The sequence below is a fragment of the Acomys minous genome (assembly GCF_964271855.1).
Source record: "Acomys minous genome assembly, chromosome: 12".
Taxonomy (NCBI): domain Eukaryota; kingdom Metazoa; phylum Chordata; class Mammalia; order Rodentia; family Muridae; genus Acomys; species Acomys minous.
In genome coordinates, this window is record NC_140493.1 from 10,579,263 (window position 1) to 10,605,423 (window position 26,161).

The 26,161-nt window shown below is 40.4% G+C and overlaps 1 protein-coding gene across 1 annotated transcript in view; it reads right to left on the minus strand.

The window, feature by feature from the left end:
* Window positions 1-26,161, minus strand: part of PDZRN4 (PDZ domain containing ring finger 4) — a gene marked incomplete at its 5' end in the record, with an annotated part of 346,998 nt that overhangs the window by 314,333 nt on the left and 6,504 nt on the right.

Below are 26,161 nucleotides of genomic sequence, written 5' to 3' on the forward strand. Positions count from 1 at the left end.
TCTACCCAAATCCATTGACTTCTAGTACACAGAAAGATCTCCAAACATTAATTGCTGAGCTCTATCTCCAGCCTGGACAGAGATTTTGCATAATCTGAAAGACTCAAAATCATGAGGCTGGAAGAGATGATGACTCAGATGTTAAAAACACTGGATGCCCTTTCAGCGGATCAAGGTTTGATTCCTAGCACCCACATGGCAGCTCACAACTGTCCTCAATCCATTCTCAGGGTATCTGGTACTCTCTTATGTTGCCCATAGGCACTGAATGGCCACTGTATACAGAAATAGATACAGGCAAAACACCTATACACATAAGATAATAAATAAAAATTAGAAAAAAAATGATGTAACTCTTTAACTTTACTCCTTCCTCTCTTCCATGCCATCTTCTGTCTAGAGAACTGATAGAAAGTAAACTATAATCAGTGCCAATTTGACTTTAAAAGGCTTCATTAAAAATTCCAAATTCTAGAAAATTACCTATATGATGTTTTTCTTGTCACGTTTCTAAGCCCTGTAGGGAACTATACTATGTGCCTGCCAGTTGCCTTTTTTCTAGTAGATACTTGATCTATTTTGGTGCATGAATTCAACACACTTGATAAATGGATCATTTAACTTCTTTGCATCAACATCCTGATTCAGAAATGGGAAACAGACAAGATGTTAAACATGTATCCTAAGCATTAAATTACTATCCCATGCATTGCAAACTCACAAGAATCAGTAATAGCACTGATTTTACAAAAATACTTCAAATTTATTGGTCATTATAGAAAAAACATGAATAAATGAGATATGATCTAAAGACATTTGTAACAAATATGTCACTTTTTAGTGGTCAAACTGCATCAAATGTTTTATGGGTCTATTTCCTGATGAAAATGGGAAATAGATTTATTTTTAAACTATTGCATGTAATTGTTTCATTTTGTCAATTGACTCTGAATTGTATGCTCTTTATGAAGACATCTGTTTTGAGGTGAGTGTTTTTAACACCATGAAAGTGTGACTATTAAAATCGATGTCACTAAACTGCATTTTCATTTTCATGTTTTATTATTCCAATAACCCAAGGGAGTCTTGCAAAATCTAATCGTTCGTGTCTTATTTTGTAATCATTGGTGCTATTTATTTTAAGTGTTACTAGGGAGAACATAAAATCTGATCAACGCTCCACCTTTAGAACATAATTTTAAAACATCTTTTCTACTTTCCTCTGTCCCTCCGTGCTTATAAGCTCGTTTATAAACAAAATAGACCCAGGATGCAAAAATAGGCATTATTTTTGGCTCTGAACTCACCCCCCAGTCTCTGCCCTTCTCCTGTGTGAGAAGGAAAGATAAATTCAAGCCTTACTATGCCACACATTGGGGGTAAAGGAAATCAGTGGACTCTCAAATACCTCAGGTTACCCAAATCCACCGCCTCGTCAGAGTATTGAGCCCCATTCCAGTTTACCTCCCTCTGCCTAAACTGTTGAAGTGCTTTGGTAAAGTGTCTCTTTATTTCTGTGCTTCACAATGTCCTGATAGTGTCTTCTTCCTGCACAGAATGAACCATAGACACTCCACCATAGTCCAGCGTCCTCTATAATAGTGGCACAAGGTAGCCTCCCATCTCTTCCCTGTACTGGCTCCTCTGTACATGAGACATGCCAGTCTAATTTATTGCCTCAGCCCCTGACTCTGCAGAGTCTCAGTCTCTCATAAATATCTTTCCTGCTTTTGTACAAAAGCCCAGCGGAGAGATAGGTACTTGTTCTCATGACAATTACACATTTGTTTTTCTACACATACGACAGCGGTCACAAGCCCCCATTTTTAGAGCTGTAGCCACCTCCTCCACTTCCTTAGATGTAGATGTCCAATCAGTGTGTGCCATTTTCAAACCTTGGTGCTTGCTTTCAAGTTGCCTCAGAGTTTGCTTGCTCTGCGGTCACTTCAGTCCTGAAGTGGCTACGATTAACTCGGAAGAACGTGACACTTCAGCTTTTGTTAGACTTCTGAAAATTCAATAACTTAAGAATGGCTGTTACACACTTGAAAGTGAAATTTGGCACAGTGACAGGTAGATGCAATTTGATGAGCAACCCATTTGAAGGGTGCCCTATGCCCATGCTGTATGTGTGCCTGTGTATACGTTTCACCAGTGCTTGTCGCTGGTTGTCTGTGTACCCACAGGCCCCAAGAAATAATGAGTGTGTGTGATAGGGCTCCAGGAGGATTGCTTGAAATTTTGAATGAACAAATTTATTCTTTAAATACTCTATAGCATAGGATGTCTGGACCCACAGACTTATCCAGGTTCCTTGAGTGTCAATACCTAGACGTACACAGTGTGCGCCTGCCTCTGGACTCACTTTCTTACCTCTTCCTGTGTGTAACCTGGGTAGCCCTTCCTGAGCCTTCTAAAATGTGTAGTCTTATTCAACAGGATCTTCTTGTCTTTGTTGGTTTTATATATGTCATTAAGTGCTATAATTTTAAAACCTAGACTTGAAACACTTTGTGCCCCCTCCCTCCTTTTTAAACTTTCCAGGCAGGTGAATATTATTAGAAAAGGAACACTGCACATATTCATACATCAACTAAGGAGGAGTTAGGGCTTAAGATACTACCCCTGCTCTCAAGCTCCAAGGTTAACATTGATTACACATCAGAAGTTTGCCTGTATACAGTCATAATTTTGACTTAAAGTCATTAATTTCATTCCAACATTACAACCAGTACAGTTGAACTGACATGCATAGGGAGGGACACTAGCGTGCTGAAGCTCGAATTGCCTTACAAAAGACTATTTTTATAACTTTCTAAGCCCTTCCAGTGCAGGTTGGTGGGGTCATTTGCACATCTTGGTGACTGGCTTCAAAGCTAGGGTCTGAGCAGTGAGTGGCAAGGATGCTTCCTCCCTCGGGCTCTCGGTCAATCTAGTTCAACTAGTTTCAGATTTACTCAGTTGGTGTGCACATTCACAATTTCACGTTTGAAGACATAGAGAGGCTGTCACCTTCTGACACAGGCTTACAGCCCATCTTTGATTTCTGGAGGTCCAACGAGTAGGAAATACACAGCTCTGGTGCAATCACTATGTAGAGGCTCCACTCATATAACCTGTAAAGAGCAACTCAGAAAACGTACAGAATCAACCAGCCTGGGCTCACAGAGATTGAACCACCAACTAGGGAGCCTGCATGGGACTGACCTAGGCCTTCTGCATGTACGTTACAGTTTTGTAGGTTGTCCTTCTTGTGTGAGTCCTAACACGGGAACAGGAGCTGTCTCTGACCCTCTTGCCTGCCTTTGGGACCCTTCCATTCTACTGTGTTTATCTAGCATTAATAGGAGGCACCTACTTATACTGCAACTTGATCTCCTCTGGCTGGTTGATATCCATGGGATGCCTGCCCTTTTCTGAATAAAAATGGAGGAGGAGGAGATGGGGCAGAAGAGGAAGGGCATGTTAGGGGGAGAGGAAGGAGAAACTACAGTCAGAGTGGAAAGGAAAACACTGTCCTTTGGGCATCTGTATTCATCTCATGTAAGACACACATGCACATTTAGATGAACTACAAAAGCTTCCGTGCTCAGAAGGGACCACAATCTCACCCCACAAAGGCACAGATGCTGCCATTCACCACACTGTCGCCCTGAAGAGATGCTCATATGTATTAGATGAACTACAAATCCTGTCCTTTTCACCAGTTCTTCCACACTGTGATTAAGGATATCCCGTCTGAATGTGACACATCTACAACTCATGCTTGGGGCTTGGGATTCTTTCCTGAACATCTGCAAAAGCCATCCACACTGAACTTTTCTAGGATGGCTTTCCTGTCCAAGGTTAATCCTCACCTGCCATACCTAATCATAATTTAAATGAGAAACCCAACTATGTAAATTCGGACTTACTGTCTTTAGATATCTTTGAAAGAAAAGCAATTACAAATACCAGCTTTTGCCAAAGAGATTTTTGTAGAATAGACAGACCAGGGGAGTAGAAACTCTGTAACTGGAAACCAGTAAGAACTGCTGATGGGCAAATGCTTTCTGGAAGTATTCTATGCTTGGCTTTTTTAGGATTCTCTTAACCAAGGCTCAGCAAGCTAAGGCAATGGATATTATTATCCAAAGGGTCAGCACTGCTGGCTCCAGGCACATGGCATGCTAGATCCAGAAGTGTTTCTCCGTTATCTGCATCACCATATTCCATACTTAAAAGCTGTATAAATTCACTGTCACACTCTAGGCCTGACCACTGGGGAGCGCGTGCCTCCTTGTCCCAATTGCAACACACAAAGTCTAGGTCTAGGAAGGGAAGATAGAACCAGGAGGTGCTTCCTTTACTGACCTATGCTGAGAGAGATGCCACATACTCCAAAGATGTTTCTACACGTCTCTAGTCTTTTGGAGAACCTTGATGCTAAGACATTTACAGAACTGTGTGTTTAATGACCATCACTCTGATCACCTGGGCTCATGGCAACTGGCTAACCAGGAAGCCATAGCTACTCTGTCTAAGCAGCATTTGTTGGTCAGGGGGGGGGGGTCTTGTAATAATCACTTCCGGCTTCTCTGTCCTCAGCGCAGAGTGACCAAAGTACAATTTCAAAACAGCAAGGCTGCCTAGGTCGTTTCTTATAAAGCCTAAGTGAGTGTGCAGTGTGTGAAGATGAGGGACACCATCACCGCGGGATAATCACATCTCCAGGGAGCCCATTTGCATGAAGCCACCATCCTGAAGACTGGGTAGTCAGACTGAGCAAATCAGCAACTCGGTTAGCTTACTTGGCAGGTTTTTTGCCATTGTATATCAGAACCAAAATAGCCCAATTCTTTCTGTAATAATTGGTGTCCCTGGGAAATTAGGCAGTGTAATATCAACAAATGAGTTTTTAATGTTGATGACATGAAGACGTTTTCAACATACATATATTTTCCCTAATGATTCCCCTAAAGCAATGTGGATATTTTCGGACTAATAAATTGTAATAGAACCCTGTTACTCAAAGCTTATCAGGCCTAAGTCAGCCCTCACATCCGTGCCTGTCCTCCTCCTCTGAGCAGGGTTTCTCCTTTAAAATGGAAGTGACGTTGATGAGGCAATGTGCAGTCAGGAAGAGATTTTTTGTTGTACAGCCCCATCTTTCTCTTTATGAAAACACACTCATGTGAGCACACCTCCATACTCCATTACACCACAAGGGAAGTGGCAGGCATTGCTTTAAATCACTTGTGCCCCTGTGGCATCGGGCAGCTCAGAAACAAAACGAAGAGAGCATTATTATGTGTTACATGTGGGTGAAGATGGTTTTCCTGTCTCCTGGATAAATGCTCTCTGTTGAACCAAATAAACTGCTGTGTAGTGATCATTACAAATAAACACTAGAAATGAAAGTAAAGAAAAAAAGAACAGGAAAAAAAAACCCAGAAAAACCTCCCTTTGTACAGTCAGTCCAAATACCATAGGTTGTTTTAATGCAATTTTTTAAAAAATTGAAGAGTTCATATGTTCACTGATAAGATAAATAATTATTTAGATCTCTCAGTTCTAAGGTGGAAGAATGAGGTGTTACTTATTCACTATATTATTACAACAGTCTCCTTCTTCTCTTTTAAATATTTAAGAAAATATTTACGCTTATAATTAAATAATTTCCCTGATCATTTTCTCCTTCAAGCCCTCCCATGTACTTACAGCCTTTTTCAAATTCATGGTCTCTTTTTGTTTTGTGTTATATGTGTGTGTTCCTAAATATATAAACATAACTTGCTCCATCAGTATATTATTACTTCCATGTATACATCTTCAGGGCTGACCACTTAGCATTGGGTGGCCAGTTTGATAGCTCCTCTTGGGGAAGGCTACTTCTCCCACCCGAGGCATTCCACAGTGCCTATAGTTCCTTGTCTTGGGTTGAGGCCTCCTGGGCGTTCTGTCCATTCTTCCACATTAGCACAAGTGTCATGGTAGTCTTTGTTCAGCCCATGCTTGGGAAGCCATGATAGTGAGATTTCACGAGTGTGCCTTCTGACAGTTCCAGGGGTACCACCTCACAGCAAACCCCCGGTTTCCCTGGCTTTTACAATATTGCTGCCCCTCTTGTACAATGATCCCAAAGCCTTACGTGCAGGGGTTGTGTAGGAGACGTATCAGTGGGGACTGGGCTTCACAACTCTGCATTTTGATTTGGTCATGTTTTTCTGTAATGGCTTCTGTTCATTGCAAAAAGATTTTTTTTTTGATGAGGGGTGAGGACGACAGTAATCAGTGAGTATAAGGACAAATACTTAGAACGTAGTTAGGAACAGTTCTGGCTTGGTGGAGGCTAAAGAGTCGGAAGTACTCCTTCAAGATCCATGACCTCACTAGCCCTGCTTAATTGGTTAGGTTTCTGGTACCTCACATGATTTCCCTCTTGAGGAGTAGCCTTAAGTTCAAGAGCTCTTGGTTACTTACAAGGTCTGATGGCCATTACTGCATTTGTGACTTTTTAACAATGGTGATTTAAATACCAGTCAATGTTGAAGAGTAAAGCAGCCTTGGATGTGTGCTGTTTACAAGTGTATGCTGCATAAGGTGGGCTTTCTATTTCAGAAGATGCACCCTCATAATGATGCTGTCTCCCATATAATTATATTTATTATAGCTCTGTTGCTAGGGAACAATCTGGGAAGGCTCTGGTGGCTTTAGATCTGCAATTTATATAATCAGAGTTGTATCCCCTGTAAGATGGCGGAAAGCTCCTTACTTATACACTGTCCCTTACCCAGAAGGAAAGAAACATACATACATACTCTACTTGTCAACTTAAAACAGAGAGGTTCTCACATCTCTATTATATGTTATATGGCATAGAGCTGTTCACAGGAGCAATGTCCACTGGATTTAAAAATATTATCAAGTTTTATTTCTCCCCTTTAGGTTAGATAGAAATGTTTGATTAATGTTGGGTTATCAGGAGCTCTCTGTAATAGCAATAAGAACCAAGTTATAGACTGACTTTGCCAAGAAAAATTTGTAGAATCTTGGGAGAAATCACTGTGCCCATAAAAATCAGTCCACAACAAGGCTTTACCTTCCTGAAGTGCACAAACGTCTCATTCTTACACTTCCAGCTGGGAAATGAGGCCATATTTCCAGTGATAAATACAGAGAATGTTGTTGATCTTGCAGAGCATCCAAGGACAAGAAAAACCGCTTAAAAATGGGAAATGTATCCGTCCTTAAGCCCCGAGACATTACAAATCTTCTGAAGTCTAGAACAAGGAAGATCACAGATAACAATAATTTTAAAAGGTCCCACTACAGCCATGACTTCAGCAGTCATGGGGTGACCTAAATGAATAACGTAAAAGCAGACAAAAGTAGAAAATGGAAGTGTGCCCATTTCTAAAGCATGGACAGTAGAAGACAAGGAACAGAGAAAAAGAAAAGGGTAGTTCAAGCTCTGGCAGATCAGCATTAGTCTGGTGAGCATTTCTTTCAGGCTAGCCACACCAAGACTAATTAGGAAGGCGACTTAGTATAAGGAAGCAGTAGAAATTCTGTTTGTGGTCTGAATTATATTGTGAAACTTTAGAAAATTCCTCTCTGGAGTAATTTTTTGTAGAAGTTACCTTTTCCTTTATCCATGGAACAACTCCTGGTTGCCTATCAGGAGTTGGTAGCAGCCCTCCAGCCCGTCAGTGAGAGAGAAAGATGTGTGAAGTCCAGACCATCTGCCTCATATTTTAGTGTATACATTAGGTGAAGCAAGTTTCACTAGATCAGGGAATGAAATAATACACGTCTAAAGCACTGTGTAGTGCACAGTTTGATCCAGACAATAGACCTACTTCTCATTTGGGGGAGAAAAATTAGATTATTGTAAAGAAGGACATCATACTTGGTTTTGCAGAATTCCTTAAAAATTTTAAACCCCCTCCAGAACTGGCCTTGTAGCACTGCATGTTTTGTGTCTCCGGTTTTATACTTGATGATGGTATCTTGATGGAAGGAACTTGCTTACAAAATAGAGAGGCCAAGAAAGCCACCTCGTGTCTTTGCCCATTAATACTGACTTCTATAGATATGGCTCCCTCAAATACCACAAGGATCACCGCCTCTCTGAGGATCTCAAAGGAAGCTGTTAACTAGAACTTAAGTTTTCTCATTACAAATACGCTTAAAACTTGTCAATGGCATTACATTTGTCTGATTCATAAAACGTGGAGTGTCACCATGCGCTGTGTGACATATCCCGAACAGAGGGCTTCTTTTGACATAGGAAGATAAACTTCTCCTGCCCTCACCCCTAGTTAACACTTTAACCCACAGCATACTCTTTCCTAGCAGAGGCCCTTTCAGAATGGCTGTGAGACTAGAGGTTTTTTTTTTTTTCACCTATTATATCCAAGCTAAACAGACTATTCACGCAATACTGATGTTATTGAGAGCCGTCTTGAATTGTGTAGCCTGGAAGTTTGACGTTAGCTCCAGGCCTTAATTAAAATTCACCTCTAGCTGAAAGAGACTCTTATGAATTCCCCTTCTGTGATATATAATGATTATGAAGAGAGACACGGTGATGAATGGCTACCGCTAGAGCTAGAAAATATCAACGCTGGGCTCTGCCAGGCTTTCAAGTGTTGTTCAGAATTTCTATATCCCACAGATACAGGGTTCAGGCTCCACACTCATTCCAATGAAATGACTGTTTATTTATTTCATGGATACAATTAATGCTCCTTTCCCCCTCAAACAGTCAACTAAATACTATTGATAAATGTTTTGTCTGAAAGCAATTATACCTTCCATGCACATGCTACCAACCCTGGTGTGTATGTGTGTGTGTGTGTGTGTGTGTGTGTGTGTGTGTGTGTGTGTGTGTGTGTGTCTGTGTCTGTGTATACTCTGCTTAATTAAGGTAGTTTCATTTTATTTTGTTGCTTTCTATTTTATTTCATTGCTACCCATCACAGAGGAAAAAAAGTGGACAACCAAGTGGAAAGAAGTATGTCTTGCCTGTAACTATGTCACTGCAGAAATCCTGGGGACATCATCAGGCAATAAGACAGGTCATTTGAAGATTCCTTATTGTCCCTGAAAAAAATTTGTGTGCATTTTTTCTACATGTTTTGAATGATTTTGCCAAGGTAGGGAGAGAACAACTATCTAAATAGGATTTCAAGTTGGATGTCTTATAGCAACTTCCCCTGCATAGGAGCATTCCCTCCGGGAGTGAGGGGTCAGAAAACTTAGGAGATAAAACAATTCACAAGTATCAAAACCTGAGACTTATAAGATCCTCAGGGCTCTAGCCCCCAAGTTTGTAAATGCAGTGGGGCGACACAAACCCTGCTCCCCAATTCATCATTGGTTCTGTCAATCCTTCTTCAGGTCCCAATTGTGCCATATAACTTTTCCTGGGGGAGTGAAAACAACAACACACCTGCAAAAGGCACCCACGATAGACCAAAGTAACTACCCCATCAGTGTGTAACTTGGAAAACCAGTAAGTTGATTGCATGACTTCTGTGGCAGGCCGTAAGACATGCAACTGAAGATGACCTCTCTGCCTAGAAAGAACTTGCCCATATAAGGAAAGAGTCATAATGTTAAAAAAACAAACAAACAAACAAACATGTGAAATCTATCCATTGTATTAACTCTTTACTTGGCAGGCCAAATGGAAAAGGGAAGGTTAGATAAAAGTGTTGGCTTGCTGATTCTTTTTTTATTTTTTTTTTATTTTTAATTTTTTTCAAAATAATTTTTAATTAATTTATTCTTGTTACATCTCAATGGTTATCCCATCCCTTGTATCCTCCCATTCTTCCCTCCCTCCCAATTTCCCCTTATTCCCCTCCCCTATCACTGTTCCTTAGGGGGATTTCCTCCCCCTGTATATGCTCATAGGGTATCAAGTCTCTTCTTGGTAGCCTGCTATCCTTTCTCTGAGTGCCACCAGGTCTCCCCCTCCAGGGGACATGGTCAAAGGTGAGGCACCAGAGAATTCTCCACAGAGGAATATCAAATGTCTGAGAAACACTTAAAGAAATACTCAACCTCCTGAGTCATCAGGGAAATGCAAATCAAAACAACTCTGAGATTCCATCTTACACCCATCAGAATGGCTAAGATCAAAAATTCAAGCGACACCACATGCTGGCGAGGGATGTGGGGAGAGAGGAACACTCCTTCATTGCTGGCGGGAATGTAAACTAGTACAGCCACTTTGGAAATCTATCTGGTGCTATCTCAGAAAACTGGGAATAGGGCTTCCTCAAGACCCGGCCTGCTGATTCTTGAGCAGGCTGGACACAGAGAAAAGGAAGTACAAGTTAGTTGTGTGCTAACGATCCCTTCTCGGGACACAAACTTAGAACGCATAGGAATGGTTTTGGAGAGTTATGAGTAAGAGAAAGATAGAAAGGAAAGGAGATACTTCTGGTACCCAGCCTTCAATGGAAAGGCATGGAAGTCCCCTGGTCCAGCATTCAATGAAATGCTGTCACCAACAATCTTCAAGCCTCAGTGACCTCTGTCAACTCAGATCATGTAAAGTATGGCATGGATACTCCTGGCCCATCAGCTCCACTTAGGAGAAGGTAGCTCTCCTACCTTCTTCTGCATGTAGTGCTGATTCTACTTCTTTTTGCTTCTTAGGATGGGGTAGGGGAGCGGTGACACCTTCCATGGATGTTCTGAGGCTAGGCCTGGAGGGGTTTTATTTCTATTTGTACTTCCCTACCTAGAAAAAAGGTGTGTGGCCCTACTTTCATGACAAAGGAACAGGGAAATGGAACCTGGTGTGTTCACAAGGAAAATGAAGCAATTTGGAAGTGCATAGGTTTGTGTGTGTGTGTGTGTGTGTGTGTGTGTGTGTGTGTGTGTGTTTGCCTGATTTTACATTTTAGTTATAATTGTGTCCAGCAAAAAAAAAAAACATGTAGAAATATTGAGACTCTAGATAAAACAGATTCTTTCCGCTATAGTACCTTCTCCTTTCAAATGACGGGTGTGCTAGCCAACAACATTCCAGTTAGAGGTGAGAAAGACATCATTAATAAGGCGAGACCTCATTCTCAGAGGCGAGACAGCATCATTCTCAGAGGTGAGACACCATTGTTTTGTCATTTAATGATTTGTCTTTATGTGTGCATGTACGCATGTGGACGCAGTGCTCACAGAGGACAGAGCGCACCAGATCACTGCTGTCTGGAGTTCCAGAAAGTTGTGAGCTGCCTGATGTGGGTTCTAGGAACCAAATTCTGTCCCTCTGCAAGAGCAGCTTGTGTCATTTAACCACAGAACCAGTGGCTTTCCCCTCCCCAACTCATATATTGAAATATTCACTAATTCAAGTTAAATAAGCCCATAGCATGAACTGTAATCCAATGTCTTTTATGAGACAAGATGGACAAAGATGACCATTATAGAAAAGGCAGATGATGATGAAGCTGATGGGTACCATTTACCACTAAAGGAAAAATGGTCTCAGAAGAACTCAACCCATAAGACCTTGATCTTGGATTTTAAACCTCCAGAACCCTAACCATTTACTTAAGTCACCCCACTTGGTTTCTTTATTATGGAAACTCTGGGAAACAAATACAGACTTTACAGATTTTTTTTAAAAAGGAGGAAATCCTTGAGCCTGTCCTGCGTTTGGCTTCTAGCCTCATCTTATTCCCATACATCCATCCCATATCATGCCCCTTTAACTTGCCTGCCCACCTGCAATCACACTTGCAATGGCCTGCCGTTACAGAGAGTACCTGTGAGAGCAGACACTAACTGGTTACTGGATCAAATTAACACAGAAGAGCTCTAGAAAATTTCCCATTTAGTGATATCTAGTACATTACTAGCATAAGGCTCATCGGGCAAAAAATGTGCCTGACATACATGGGGGTCCTTTGGAATAAATGCTATGGCTTTGGAATATTCCTTTCAGAAAAAATAGACCAATTTATGCAAAGAGCACACATATATAGAGCTAGATTTTTAATGCTCTGTCAAGGTCACCTCTTGGTTCCTAAATTTAATGAAGCATTATTGTGTGCCCCTTTCAATTGAAAACCTTGTTTCTCCTCTAGGCATGTTAATATCTGTCAGTCAGAAGCTTTAACACTTCACATAACATATAGTCCAACCTACAAGCATCTGTGCAATATAAGAGTTGGATTATTAAGGACCTTCCCAAGACTAAACTGATTAGAGAAAATGTTGAGCATCTTCCCACTGCAAACAATGCTTCATTTAAACTCATAAAGTATTACCACAAGAATCATTTCTTCTCTCCAATCTCTACTTCCACAGTAAACTATTCACCAAAGACATTTGGAGTAAATGTCTTCTGAGATTTATGACCACTTGATTTTATTCTCCTTGCTGTTTCTGTTTTCAGTCCTGACTAAACCTGCTCAATCATCAAAACACAGACCTGTGGTCACACCCTCCCAAATGTTAGTTCCTCCGTTTTCTTGGCTCATAAGTTCAATTTCCACTGAAGCACTTCTGACCCTACTTTTGACCTCAGCCTGTCTCCAGCCCTATGAGGCATAGCCTGTGTCTGTGTACATAAAATAGCCTCCGCAAATGAATACACAGGCAAGAGGCAGTTGTTTCCACCAGTAAATTTATACTATTATACCTAGATGGGTGAATTTTAGTTTAACTTAAGATATCCACTTTCAACCAAATCTTCAAGCTTATCATGAAGGTGTACAAGGCAAATGAAATTGTACTAAGTATTTGAATGTACTTTAAATCATATGATATGTATTTGCCAATGATCTGTAAATAATGAAACTATTTGATTTTTAAAATTTTAGTATACTCAACTAAATCCTTCAGCTATCAAGTTATTTCCATTAAAAGGAATGTTCTGCACAGATATATGCCAGATATAATGCTATTTTTGCATAATAAATATTTATCCACATAAACTGAAGACTGTCATGAAAGTGTGTGCATATAACACACACATGTGAAGTGAGTGGTGAGTGTGTTGGGCCAGCTTATTGGAGATAATACTTTCACCTTTACAACATCCCAAATCAGTGCTCAGGGCACTCCTAAGTGAGACTCTTGTTGCCCAAACTTTGACTAATTTCTTTCTTTACCTCTCTCAGAACTTCTTTTGCCCGCATCATCTGCTTTAGCTGGCTCTACTTTGGCTTAGCGAGCCCTCTCAAGATGATCAGATGTTCATTAGAGAGCAAATCAAATGAAACAGTGCTCTGAGAGGACAGAGTTCCTCTCTCTACAACAGGAAGATGGTGTCTATCTTAACAGTTCAAAGAAGAAAAGGACTGTTGGTTTCTGCTGGTGGCTTAACTGCCTTAACAGATGCATTATGCAAGGGACACTGACTGAATTCTGGACACACGTGACTGACTGCTTCTATACGATGGCCTCAATGCAAAGGTTCAGCTAGCAGATGATTTCCTTCCACAATTTTCGAGCCTGTTGCTGTCTGGCATGCCCATCCCCAGTGTGCGTCCACCCTGAGTGTGAATGAAGTGTTCTGTGGGAAGCTACATGTGCTGTCTCTGGTCTTTGGTCTCTTTTATAGTGTTAGGTACTTGGACTCAGGGGCCTTAAGCATGCTGTATAAAATTTTCCTTCCTCGGCTGTAGGCCATTCCGTTCTCTGTTCTGGATAGGACTTTGGGCATGGAGAGAACTCTGCCCACAGGAAGCCAGGGTCAACATGCAGTGACATCTATCTTATTTACAAACTATTTTAAACATACAGCGTCTATTTAATTAAAAGATCACACATGCCCTTGCATGCATCCACACAGACACAGACACACACACACACACACACACACACACACACACACACACACACACACTCACATATACACATACACACTCACATACACGGAGGCAAGAATGAACACACTACCACCACCACCACAAGAGGAAGACTGTACCAGAGCTTAGGAAATGATATCTATTTAACACAGAACAATTTTTCTTTAAACTTTCTGTTTTTTGTTTTTTTGTTTTTTGTTTTTTGTTTTTTGAGACAGGGTTTCTCTGTGTAGCCGTGGCTGTCCTGGACTCGCTTTGTAGACCAGGCTGGCCTCGAACTCACAGCGATCCGCTTGCCTCTGCCTCCCGAGTGCTGGGATTAAAGGCGTGTGCCACCACCACGCCCAGCTCTTTAAACTTCCAAAAATATTTGCTATAATTATCTATAAAAAGCAAAGGTACTTGTTATTCACTGTCTCAAGTACAAACTTTTTAGACAGTAGGGGGAAACGGTAAAACTCTCATGTCATTCTCATCTGATCGAATCTCCAAAAATTAAGTTGGTCCCAATGGCACCACGAGTTTGGTGGCTCCGTCCACCGATGTAAAAGAGAAAATCTTACAGGACCCACAAGAACATGGCTGCTAAACTCTCTACGTAATCCCAGTTCTGAGTAACCTGACTGCACCCTGTGAATCTGCTTAACCCAGCTTCAAACCACAGTGTCATGCAGGGAAAGAGAAGAATACAAGGGAATCATTCAGGAGCCAAGAGAGGAAAAAGTGGAAATCAGTCCATCCACTGTGGGGGCAGATGCAATGGTGGAGTCATCTTTTCATAAAACAAACATAACTTCAAATACAAAGCTCCTAGTGCACAAACACTTGCTAAGAGTGCCACAAAGGCAGCAGACTCCTTTTTTAAGAGAATGAAGAATATTAGTCTTGGAGATCAGTGGACTACTCAACTTTTCAAAAAATGTAATGTTTAACAGTTACATGAAAGTTATCTGAGAAGGTAAAATAATATTTGGTTCTATGTTATGACATGAGTTGTATATAGAGGGTTAAATAAGTGGGCCATTAATAACTTACCCAGTAATTGTTCACTGCAGATAGACCAAATGGAAGGTGGGGTATTAGTTTTACACCCTGAGAATACTGTATCAAGACCTAGTAATGTGTGTTGTTAGGGGAAAAAAATGGTAATAACATATACTCGGTGTTGTTACTGCTTTAAAACTTTTAAAATGTGCATTCAATACATATTTAAGAAATCATTTTTGTCTGTGTTTTAAAGGGAGACTCTGAAGCCATTTCGAGAAGTCCAACACATCTTTCGGGATCATGCAGAATTCTTCATGATTTCATCAAAGTGACTCTCTTTTTCCCTTTAAAACCAACAGCCTACATTAGATACCGTTATAAATGGAACTGATTCCCCAGAAATGTGTATGTGTTTTCACATCTTATTTTCTACTATTAGAGTAGAAAAGATGCCTTAGCTACTCCTCCTTTCTCCCATGATGCCCCATGCATTATGCTGTAGGAGACCCTTGTACTTAATCTTCACGACACTCACAGAAATGCATCTCACTGAGCGGGGGGGGGGGGGGGGGGGGGGGTGTGGGGGGGGGGGCGGGGCGGGGGGGAGAAAAGGGACATAAATTTTTACTGAAAATAATTGAGTTTGTCCCCCTTTCACTTATCAACCACCTTCCACTTACAGTCTTAGAAATGCTTTATTTTTTAATCTAAGAATTTCTCATGTTAATGAGTCCCTTAGAAAATGGTACATAGGCTGGAAGATGGCACAACACCTTTAATCCCAGCCCTGGAGCAGAGGTAGGTAGATCTATGGGTCTAAGGTCGGCTCGGTCTACACAGAAAGTTTCAGGATAGCCAGGGCTACATAGAGAGACTCTGACTAGAAAAACAATAAAGACATGAATAAACAAGAAAAGATGGTTTGCACAGCAGTCTCAGCGTCAATGTCAGACTGTAACAGCTAAAGACTTACAGGGAGGTTTCTCAAGCTGTATTATAGAAGTCATATAAGGCCACTCCTTAAAATACATGTTCAAAATGCAGACATCAGATCAACCCAGACCTACTAAAGTAATTCCCAAGTGACTGATGATGCAGATCTTCTATCGTCTTGTACTTAGCTGCCTCAAGAAGGCCTGGGGCTGTGTCATGAGTGCTTCAAATCACACTTCCTGACAATAAGGTTTGAGACCCACTAATGTCATCTATTATTCATGACATCAGTGGGGGAACGCTCACCCCAGTGCCTGAATAGTACTTCTCAATGCCGTTTGCATGCATGTTTTATTATTATCAAATCACAAAATGGCAAAAAAAAAAAAAAAAAAAAAAAAAAAAAAAAAAAAAGAAGGCAGCCTAGCATTCCCACTTTTGGATTAGTAAAAGAGTGTTCAGTTATTACCTCTGCCTTGATAGAGAGTTCACTATCTTTAGAGTCTTAACAGATTGTCTGCCATGACAACACACACACACACACACACACACACACACACACACAGGCGCGCATATTCAAGGAATTTTTATACTACTTAATATAGCCCTGTGAGGTGTGACATGCAAATTTTTCACAGCAGGCAAAACCTGTTTAGGGATCTCAGTCTTCACCCTCACCTTCTATCAGATTTTCCCATCTTTCTAGGCTAGTCTAATGTAATGCTCCAAGTTGAAAACTTGCCTAATCTGAACAGCTTTGACTCTAAAGAAGCTGCACGAATACTCTAAGCCTATTTTCTCCCCATCTGCCATGGAATTTTGCACTACTGTTTCCTATACCGCAGAGAACGGCAGGGATCTAACAAGACAATTCTCAGGAAAGCATCCTGTGAGGAATAAGATGTTTTACCCCGGTAAAGTATCAGCACTACTCAAAGATCTAAAAATCTCTTTGGCCACTCAGTCCTTCATTTTCTGGCTTATGTTCTATTTTGGCCTAGAACTATGCTGTCAACAATGAAACCAGTTACTAAATGCAATTATCTTAAGTAAAACGGGGATACCATATAAATGAATATCCAATCAAGGCATTTGCTAGAGTGAGTAGGTAGGCTGTCAATCATTTCCCCATATTGACAGGGCTACACAGAGCAACCCTCATATTGGACACCTGCCTGCGAGGTGCCCCATTAGTCAGATCCTTTCACACTGCTATCCAGCTTCTCAGTGTGATGCTTACAATGCCCTAGGTTAGGCTCCCTCATCCTGGACATACAGGTCTGGAGTTCATGTCTTTTACTAACTGTAGTGACAAGCTGGGAAGTAGGTTCTAGTGTTTTAGGATCAAAGTGGAGTTAGTGCTTTGGGGCTTTGTTTTCTTTGGCAAAGAGCTCTAATAGATTTCAACTCTTAGACACACTCTCTGCAGCTCTGGCCCGTGGTGAATCTCACAGCTGTCAGTGCACATCAGTACGTAACACAAGGAACACCGACAGCCAGGCTTTACTCTGAGCACTGTGTAGGTTCACATTTGTATATGTATTCCAGAGTTTCCCAGAATATTTCCCCGAAAGTGAAGACAGTTTTCAGTACTTAATGCCATGGCTCCACTTTTCAATTGTTTACAAAATACATTAATTTAAGATATTTCTTATACTCTAATTTTTGTTTAATAACCCTATCTTTTGAGAGTTTCATGCTTGAGCACTGCATCTAGATCACTCCTGTCCTTGCCCCCTTCACCTTGCAATTCCTCCCATGACCCTCTTCAAATTCATGATCTCTTTTTCAGTCATTATTGTCATAGAAAGTCAAGGCCCATATTTTAATGTGGTTTTTTTTTTTTTGCTAAAATGAGTGATTTAAAGTGATATTATTACTGCATTTTAAGCACGTTGTGAAAGACGTTACTGAAGTACCATGATTGACCCATCCGTGTATTGCTTCTTGAACACTTTCAGTAGAAAGCCTGCCACTAATGTGCTTGCTGCGGCAAAAGTAATGTCTCCTTTTTCAGATATTAGAGGCTTGTTAGAAGGCTGGACATGACAGTGGGCTGTGGTAGAGGATGAGCTCAGTCCTGGTGTGAGTTGATGTTCTGGGATGTGTAGGGGGAGGGGAGGGGGGATATGGGGGAAGAAGGATGGAGGGTAGACTAGGAGGAGAGGGGGGAGGGGGCTACAATTAGGATGTAAAGTGAATAAATAAATAAATTAATTAAAATGCCTTTTAATCCAAAATGTGCTACTGCTGTGGTTGGTTAACACAGCCATCCAGAGTAATCCAGGACCCTTATCAAAAATAAGGATGAACATGATGTGACAGAATTGACATGCTACTGTGAGACCTGAGATGGGAGGGACACACAGCACAAACACACATACACAAAGCACTCATATACTTAGATACCTCCTTGACCTCAGGAAAAAATTTTAAGGTTAACTAAAAAAAAAAAAAAAAAAAAAAACCTAATCTTTGTAAGAATTAGCAAACTTGATTTTATCTCTTTAATATAGTCTTTGAAAAAAATAAAGAATAGACAATAAACCTTTATGTCATTTTTAAAGCAGAAAAAGAACTGTGTGGCAAGGCTGTCACTTGATCTCTCTCTCTCTCTCTCTCTCTCTCTCTCTCTCTCTCTCTCCCTTAATTTTCTCATCAGGGTCCTATCCCAGGCACCTGCAGTGTCTGGATTAATACCCCTAAATGATCAGAAGAGTGTCGAACAAAAAGCAACTTAAGTATTAGCTGTTTATCATGTTAACCACCCAACATGACTTCCCAGGCAAACATACAAATCCCACTTCTTGGTTGGTTTTTTTCTAATCTTCTCCAACAGGAAAAACTCCTGTTCTACCCCCTCTCACCTCCTACTGTCTCAAATTTTATGTTTTCCATAAAGGCTTTCCAAGTAACACTTTGATCCTGAAGTGTTGGGAGACAACACTAATAATTTATTTGGCCTTTTCCTCTGTGTCCATTGTTCATCATGTGTTCATTTGCTTTGTTTGTGTCTTATTTGTTTCATGTCCTATATACTTGTATTTTCCCATCTTGATTCTAAGTCTTCATGCACAGGTCTTTTTACATCCATCCAGCAACAGAACCCCATTAATATTCAGACATATCTATTTACATGGTGAATCACATACATGGCAAACTGCACTGTGAAAATGTTTATGTAACAAACATGTTTTGTTACCTAATGATCTGTAATAAAAATGCAATAAAGTAGCATATCTTGCGTATCTTAAGGTAGTCTTGTGCAACTGAGTCCCTCCTGCAAGATCCAGACACTATCTTTCTGAGAGAGAGAGAGAGAGAGCTTAAGGAATTGGAGGGCTTTCCAGGTTAAGTTTTTGGGAGCAGAGCCTCTAGAAAAGAAACCAAAACCACCTCAAATAAGCCCAAATCTTAGAGAAGGGAAGAGTGAGATGTATAGGATCATCATCCACAGAGAAGAGACATTAATTCTGCAAGTGGATTTGAAGGGCTTCGGGGATCATTAAGGACTTGGGAGGACATGAAGAATTAGGGGAGCATTGTAAAAGGTTTCAGGATATGAAGGCTTCAAGGACTATTAAGTGTTTTAGAGGGTTTGAATGGTTTTGGGCTTGTAAGCGTTTTCAAGGAATTTACCAGCTATGGGAAATAATATGAGAAAATATCAGACAGATTGAAAAATAAATGCAGGGAGGCCTAAAGATTGGGAGCAAATGCTACTTCACAGCACTGTGGTGTAAAAATAAAGGGCTTTTGAAGTAAGAGTGTTTGAAGGGTCATATTTCTTAGACCAGTAGAAGTCGGTTTTAATCTACTCATAGTAGGATGCTAGTGAAAGGCCTTAGCCAGGGAACAAGAAAAAAATAAATAAATAAGGCGGACCTGCGGTATGCAAATTAAGTTGAAAGTGGCAGAGGCTGGGTGAAGAGAACATCTCAGGAAGCTACTGGGATCAATTATGGAAAGTAACAAACACTGAAGAATTGGGGGTATTGTTTTCAGTCAAGTTCTGACAGGGTAATGTGCAAGGGTATTGAAGGCCGTTCTTCGTGTACGAGACTAAAAACAAGGAAAACATAAGATTTCATAGCACAAGATGATGAGGAAATGTCAAGGACACTCAGACTCTTTTTAAAAGGTGTTTTTTTTTTTTAAAGATCTTATTTATTGTTATTTTATGTGTCTGGGTGTTATGCATGTAAGTCTGCATACCATAGGCATGCAGTGCCCACAGGGGACAGAAGAGGGTGTCAAGTTCTCTGGAACTGGTGATAAAGATGAATGTGTGTCGTCATATAAGTGCTGGGAACTGAAGCCAAGTCCTCTGGAAGAGCAGCCAGTGCTCTCAGCCTCTAGTCAGTATCACAGTGTACACCCCTCCAGTGCTATGTGGTTGCCCCATCCTTTCTCATGATTTACACGCTTAAATGGTGTCACAGTGCTCAGCACACCATGGTTCAGCATGGATAGCTCTCTCCCACTGCTTTTCTAACACTGCATCTATAAAGTGGAAACTCACAGAGAGACAAAAACACTACGGTCACCGACAGTCTAGCCAACTACAAGAGTACTCCACATTCCACTACTCTAACAGAATACCCAAGGCCGGCTGCTTTATAAACAAATAAAAGAGGCCAATTTAATCAATGTCTTCATAGGCTCTAGAGCATGGTGCCACCACCTGCTGGGATCTGGTGAGACTCTCACATCATATAGTGTCACAGGTGTGGCGCGCTTAAGAGAGGACCCACCTAGACAGACAGGAAAGCTAGACCTGGAAAAACTACAGCTGTTTCATAAGAATACCCTTGAAAGAACTAATGAGGCTCCCCACAGAATCACTTGAGACCTTCCAAAATTGATGTTCCGTGACCTTGTGACATCTAACTAGATCTGCTTCCTAAAAGTCTTACGATCTTTCAGTTCTGTCACAGCGGAAATCAAACTTATGAGGAAAGAATCCTTGGAGAGCAAAGCCAAGCCAAAAAAGCAGTGACTAAACCTCATCACACTGTTATTTAACAGCAAGATCCTGGGGGTAACAGAAGTTGAGAGAGATTCTGTTATAACCCAACACAAGTTCAAGGGTTCAAAGCCTGAGCCTCTCAGAAACCACAGGACAATCACTTTTCTATAGCTTCCACTGTCTTCCAAATAACCTCATACCATGGTTTCCAGAATGAAATGAAGGACTTTAGGGCAATAGGAAAACTATAGTGAGGTCACGGCGCGATCCCACTCAGGTCAAATCTACACCCTTAGCAGATGAAGAAGCAGTGTTGTTAGACCATGTGTGGTGTAATAAAAGGCAGGAAAGAGCTCCCCTCCCCAAGCCAGCTAAGCATGGCTTAGCTCTTCCTGTAAATAGAAAACAAGGTCTCTGACCCAGCCCATAGATGGCAACTAGTACATAATGATTTGTGCACTGTAAAACCATATAGCTCCACCCGTAAGCCTCCCAATAACAGCTCTTCTTGCCTGCAGTGTTCTTGTGGATAAAACTCCGATGCTCTTATCTGCTGATCTTCAGCAAACGCTGGCATCCTTGGTAACTGGAATCACTAAATGCTGGCAGCAGCTGGCCTAGATTTCCCCAAACTTCCTGAGTAAGCTGAAACTGCATGTAGAAACTGAGGAGGAACTCATAGGTCTTTAAGAGTTGGAGTAGGCATTGCAGCGAGGCCCCTCTCACCTCATGGTCCAGGCTTTCCCAGTCGTACAGCATTTTTCAAGAGCACAAAACATGTGGTAACTATAAATTCATTTTAGTAGCATTGAATCGTGACTGACTACTAATCTCTCAATACAAGATAATTCTTTACTTTATATTGACCCAATTTCTTTCATATTTTTCCTAATTATACAAAAACAGGCTGCTGTTAAGACACGCCTTAAGGTGGAAAATAAGGGTATTATTCTATTGAGGTGTTTGTTCACGTGTGACCTGTTCTAATAAAAAATAATTTGTCATAAAAATCTAAGCGCCCCCTGGTTTTCAGGTATTCACACAACCTGCATGTGTTTCTTATGTGTGAAACAATTAGCACTGATGATCTGCGGTGAGACCTATGGTTTTGCTTCACCATTTCTATGTGCTTAGCCTGCCCAGGCCTGAAGTCAGTTTTCCCTTCGTTGATAGCTATGAACAACTGTCTAATGTTTAGCGTAGTGCACATGATAACTAAAAGCTATCACTGTGGTCATGCCGGTGATGACAAAGACTGTAGAAGGTGTACCATTCTATGCATCACTGGAAGAAAAAGTAGCAGGCAATCCGATAGCAGCATTCTTTGTTGGGAAGGGCCCTCCCTCCAGTGCCAGATGTGGCACCTTATGGAAAGTGACACATGGGCACCATTCAGTGTGGGAATGGCTTACAAACCAAAAGAGACTGCCTTTTTTTGGCTGCTGTTCAGGGTGAGTTTCAGTAAGTAGAAGATGTTTCAGTATGTGGGTGGACACCACACATACACTCACATAGCATTTCTCCAGCCCCAGTCGATGGTGCTCATCTCAGACTTTATAGACTCCATTCCCAAAATCTGATCCTGAGGAATTGAGAGGCGTGTAACTGCTGTGCACAATGCTGTCCTGCTACCAGCCATGCTAGAAGCTGGTGGGCATAAACATAGAACCACGGATGGATCTGCACCTTTCCTTCCTCTGGAGTTATGGCTACGTGTCTGCCAGCCAGTGTCATGAAATTACACTGGAAATTACACCATTGCTCACAGCAGCTGTGAACTTTGGCCCTCAGCTTCTTCCTACTCACTTCACAGATATTCTAGATAAAGGATACCTTAAGGGAAGTATTGACACTGGCCTCGCCTGATAGGACCAAGGGCTTTCTACAGACCTTCTTCGTTTTTTGAAAAATATATTTTATTGATTTATTCATATTACATCTCAATTGTTATCCCATCCCTTGTATCCTCCCATTCCTCCCTCCTTCCCATTTTCCCCTTACCCCCCTCCCCTATGACTGTGACTGAGGGGGACCTCCTCCCCCTGTATATGCTCATAGGGTATCAAGTCCCTTCTTGGTAGCCTGCTATCCTTCCTCTGAGTGCCACCAGGCCTCCCCATCCAGGGGACATGGTCAAATATGGGGCACAAGAGTTCATGTGAAAGTCAGACTCCACTCTCCACTCAATGTGGAGAATATCCTGTCTATTGGCTAGATCTGGGTAGGGGCTCGAAGTTTACTGCACATATTGTCCTTCGCTGGTGCCGTAGTTTGAGCAGGACCCCTGGGCCCAGATCCTCCCATCATAATATTCTTCTTGTAGGTTTCTAGAACTCTCTGTATCCTTCTATTTCCCCATTCTCCCATGCTTCTCTCACCTAGAGTCCCAATAGGATGTCTTCCCCTCTGTCCCACTTTCCTGCTAAGTGAAGACTTTCATGGGACATGCCCCTTGGGCTAGTGTCCAGATATAAGAGAGTATATACCATTTGACTCTTTCTGCTTCTGGATCCCTTTCTCATTTTTAAAGACAAACTCAGGTTGTTGGAAATCTGGTGCACACACTGAATTCCTTATCCTGAATTTCTGATGCTGTCAAGAGTATTTCAACCTTTTCAGACGCTGGTAATACTTTGTCACTTACTGCTATAACTGAAACATCAAATTTAACTTGTTTTTAATACACACAAATAAATATTTTCAGAGACACATATGTGAGAATGGATAGAAGCCAGCCAGCACAGATACCTGTGGAGAATGACTCAAAAGTGAGTTTGCTTGGAATCATGTCAAAAGTATCATCAGGGTTTACCTTATGACTATGACTTTGTTTTATTCTTCATTGATTTTGAGCTTGATCAGCTCCTATGGATTGTAGAATACCAAGGACAGTCATGTTGGAGTTGTTGACTTTTGTTAAACTATGACAAAAATATTATAACTAATATTTTATTAGAATTAATAAAGCCTTTATAATCATTAATAGAATCAAATATTAATATATCTACTTTTCATTCAAATTAATGATTTATGAATATTTTAATAGGTAATGTTCATAAATTTGCTATGTATAAATTAAGATAATAGCTACATGCAATATTTTGGGCATATTTTGAACATAAGGTAATAATAAACTTTTCCAGTTTTGATTTCTTTTTAATTTTAAAGCATTAAGAATAAGTCAAATTGTGGCAGGTAAGTCACATGGACAGACAGCTTAATAAAGTACAAACTATTTTTCCTTGTTACAGTGTAGAAAATGTATTTGTGCACTAGCTTTAAAGCATTATTGATTTTTGAAATTCAAAATGTGGCCTAAACTTCCATTGCATTCCTTCAATCATGAAACAGAAAAAAAAATTATTGTCTTTATCTTAAAAATTGGTTTATCCAACTCTGGTATTGTTAATCAGTATATAGTTTGTTAATTCCCTATTAAATATAAACTTAATCTTAATTAGTAGCTCTGACATGGGCATTAAAATGATTGACAAACATCAGCTATTTCTAACTTTTCTTTAAATGTGAAGGCTGTCCATACAACCTGTGTTTTTAAGACTTGTTGGAACAGATACTAAACTCATGGAGTACCTGTCTCAGGAGCTAACAGAACACTAAGAAAGCAGCCAAGTACTAGAGGTTTATTTCTATCCATTTTCCTTCTAAAATAGTCACACTAATTAAAAAGATAATGCCAGATATACCAAAATCATTTTACTCCATTTTGAACAGCATATATCCACTGCAGAACTAGAATATATTTTACACACACACACACACACACACACACACACACACACACACACATATATATATATATATATATATATATATATTCATATCCTGGAAGATAAGCTATTTATATGTGCATATATTTTTGTTCTGGAAGAAACCTACTCAAATATATATTCATGTGACAAGTTTCAAGCTCTGTCTATTTCCTGCTAATTTATACAATCAAGGGGAATAATAATACTGCAGCTCATTATGAATTTCAATTGATTCTCTGTTGATAGGTTATTTTTTTCTGTTTAAACTCTATTAAGACTAGTTTGATGAATATTAGTAATGACATCAGATGGATCACTAGAAGATTTTGTTATCAAATATAGATGAAAGAAAAATGAAAGTATCTTGTCCAGAAGACCAATGAGATTTTGTACATTTGGCTTTTATTTGGTGCTCTGGATTGAAGCCCTGGCCTGGAGCATACAAGTCAAACACTGTCCTATCTAGTCACACTCCCAGCCCTCAATAAATGAGTGCTTTAAAAAAACATTACATCACAACAAATAATATTTTTTCTTCCTTTTAAAAGGTATATTTCATTATTATTATTATTATTATTATTATTTTTATTATTTTTATTATTATTATTATTTGTGTGTGTGTGTGTATGTGTGTATGTGCCACAGAATCCAGAGGGATCATATCCTTTTTGATCTGGAGTCACAGGCCAGCTGATATGGGTGCTGGGACCAGAACTCAGATCCTCTGGAAGAGCTGTATGCATTATAATTGCTAAGCCCTCTCTCCAGCTCTGCTTCTTTCTTTTTATTGCAACATTAACATATGTAACATTTTTCAAATAGCTACCTAGCAAAATTTAAGTCCCCCATTTCTGACTCCTGTCACTGGGGTATGGGTGTGTTCGGGCATATTGATTCATCGAGAGATCCTATTTGATTTAATAGCGCCCAGTGTAGACTTTCATTCCATTAGAATGTTTATAGAATGAAACAGAAGATGAGAGGCATTTTTGTCGTTGTTTAATTTAGTATGCCCTTGAAAATACATAGTGCACACACATTCACAGGAGTGAAAATAGAGGTCTGAAAACAGGCACTGTAATGTCTGTCTATTTGCTGCAGGTAACTTGAAGAAAACTGGGCAGCAAACACAAGACTCTTTGTCCATTCCTGGCTACACTAGTAGATGCCATGTAGGTCTGGAAACCTGTTCAGGTAAAACCCAGTCTTCACCCAAATGCGTGCCCCGCCCCCCAAGTCTTCCCAGTGTCTAGTCAGTTTGCTCCTAGACATCATGGCTTGTGATTGTCTTTCTATTTTTATTCTAGCTCAATGCATTCAGAATTTTAACACACACAGACACACACACAGAGACATGCACGCGCATGCACATACACACACACACACACACACACACACACACACACACACAGAATACAAATCTAAAACCAATCAGAAGTTAATAAAGAAAAATAGGATCTATCCATCAAGAAAGATGAAGGTAGTGTTTCCATAATTAAAAAAAAAATAGTTTTCCACATACAGCAGAGCCCAACAAACCTTTTCAATTTCTATTTATACCTTTACAAATACATTGGGAGTTAATTAACCAACAAAAATAACCTAGCCTCTTCTGGTAACAACAAATAATGCTGTCTCCAGCTGTGAATGAACATCAAAAAGAGAGGGAGAGATAGCAGTCACTCTGG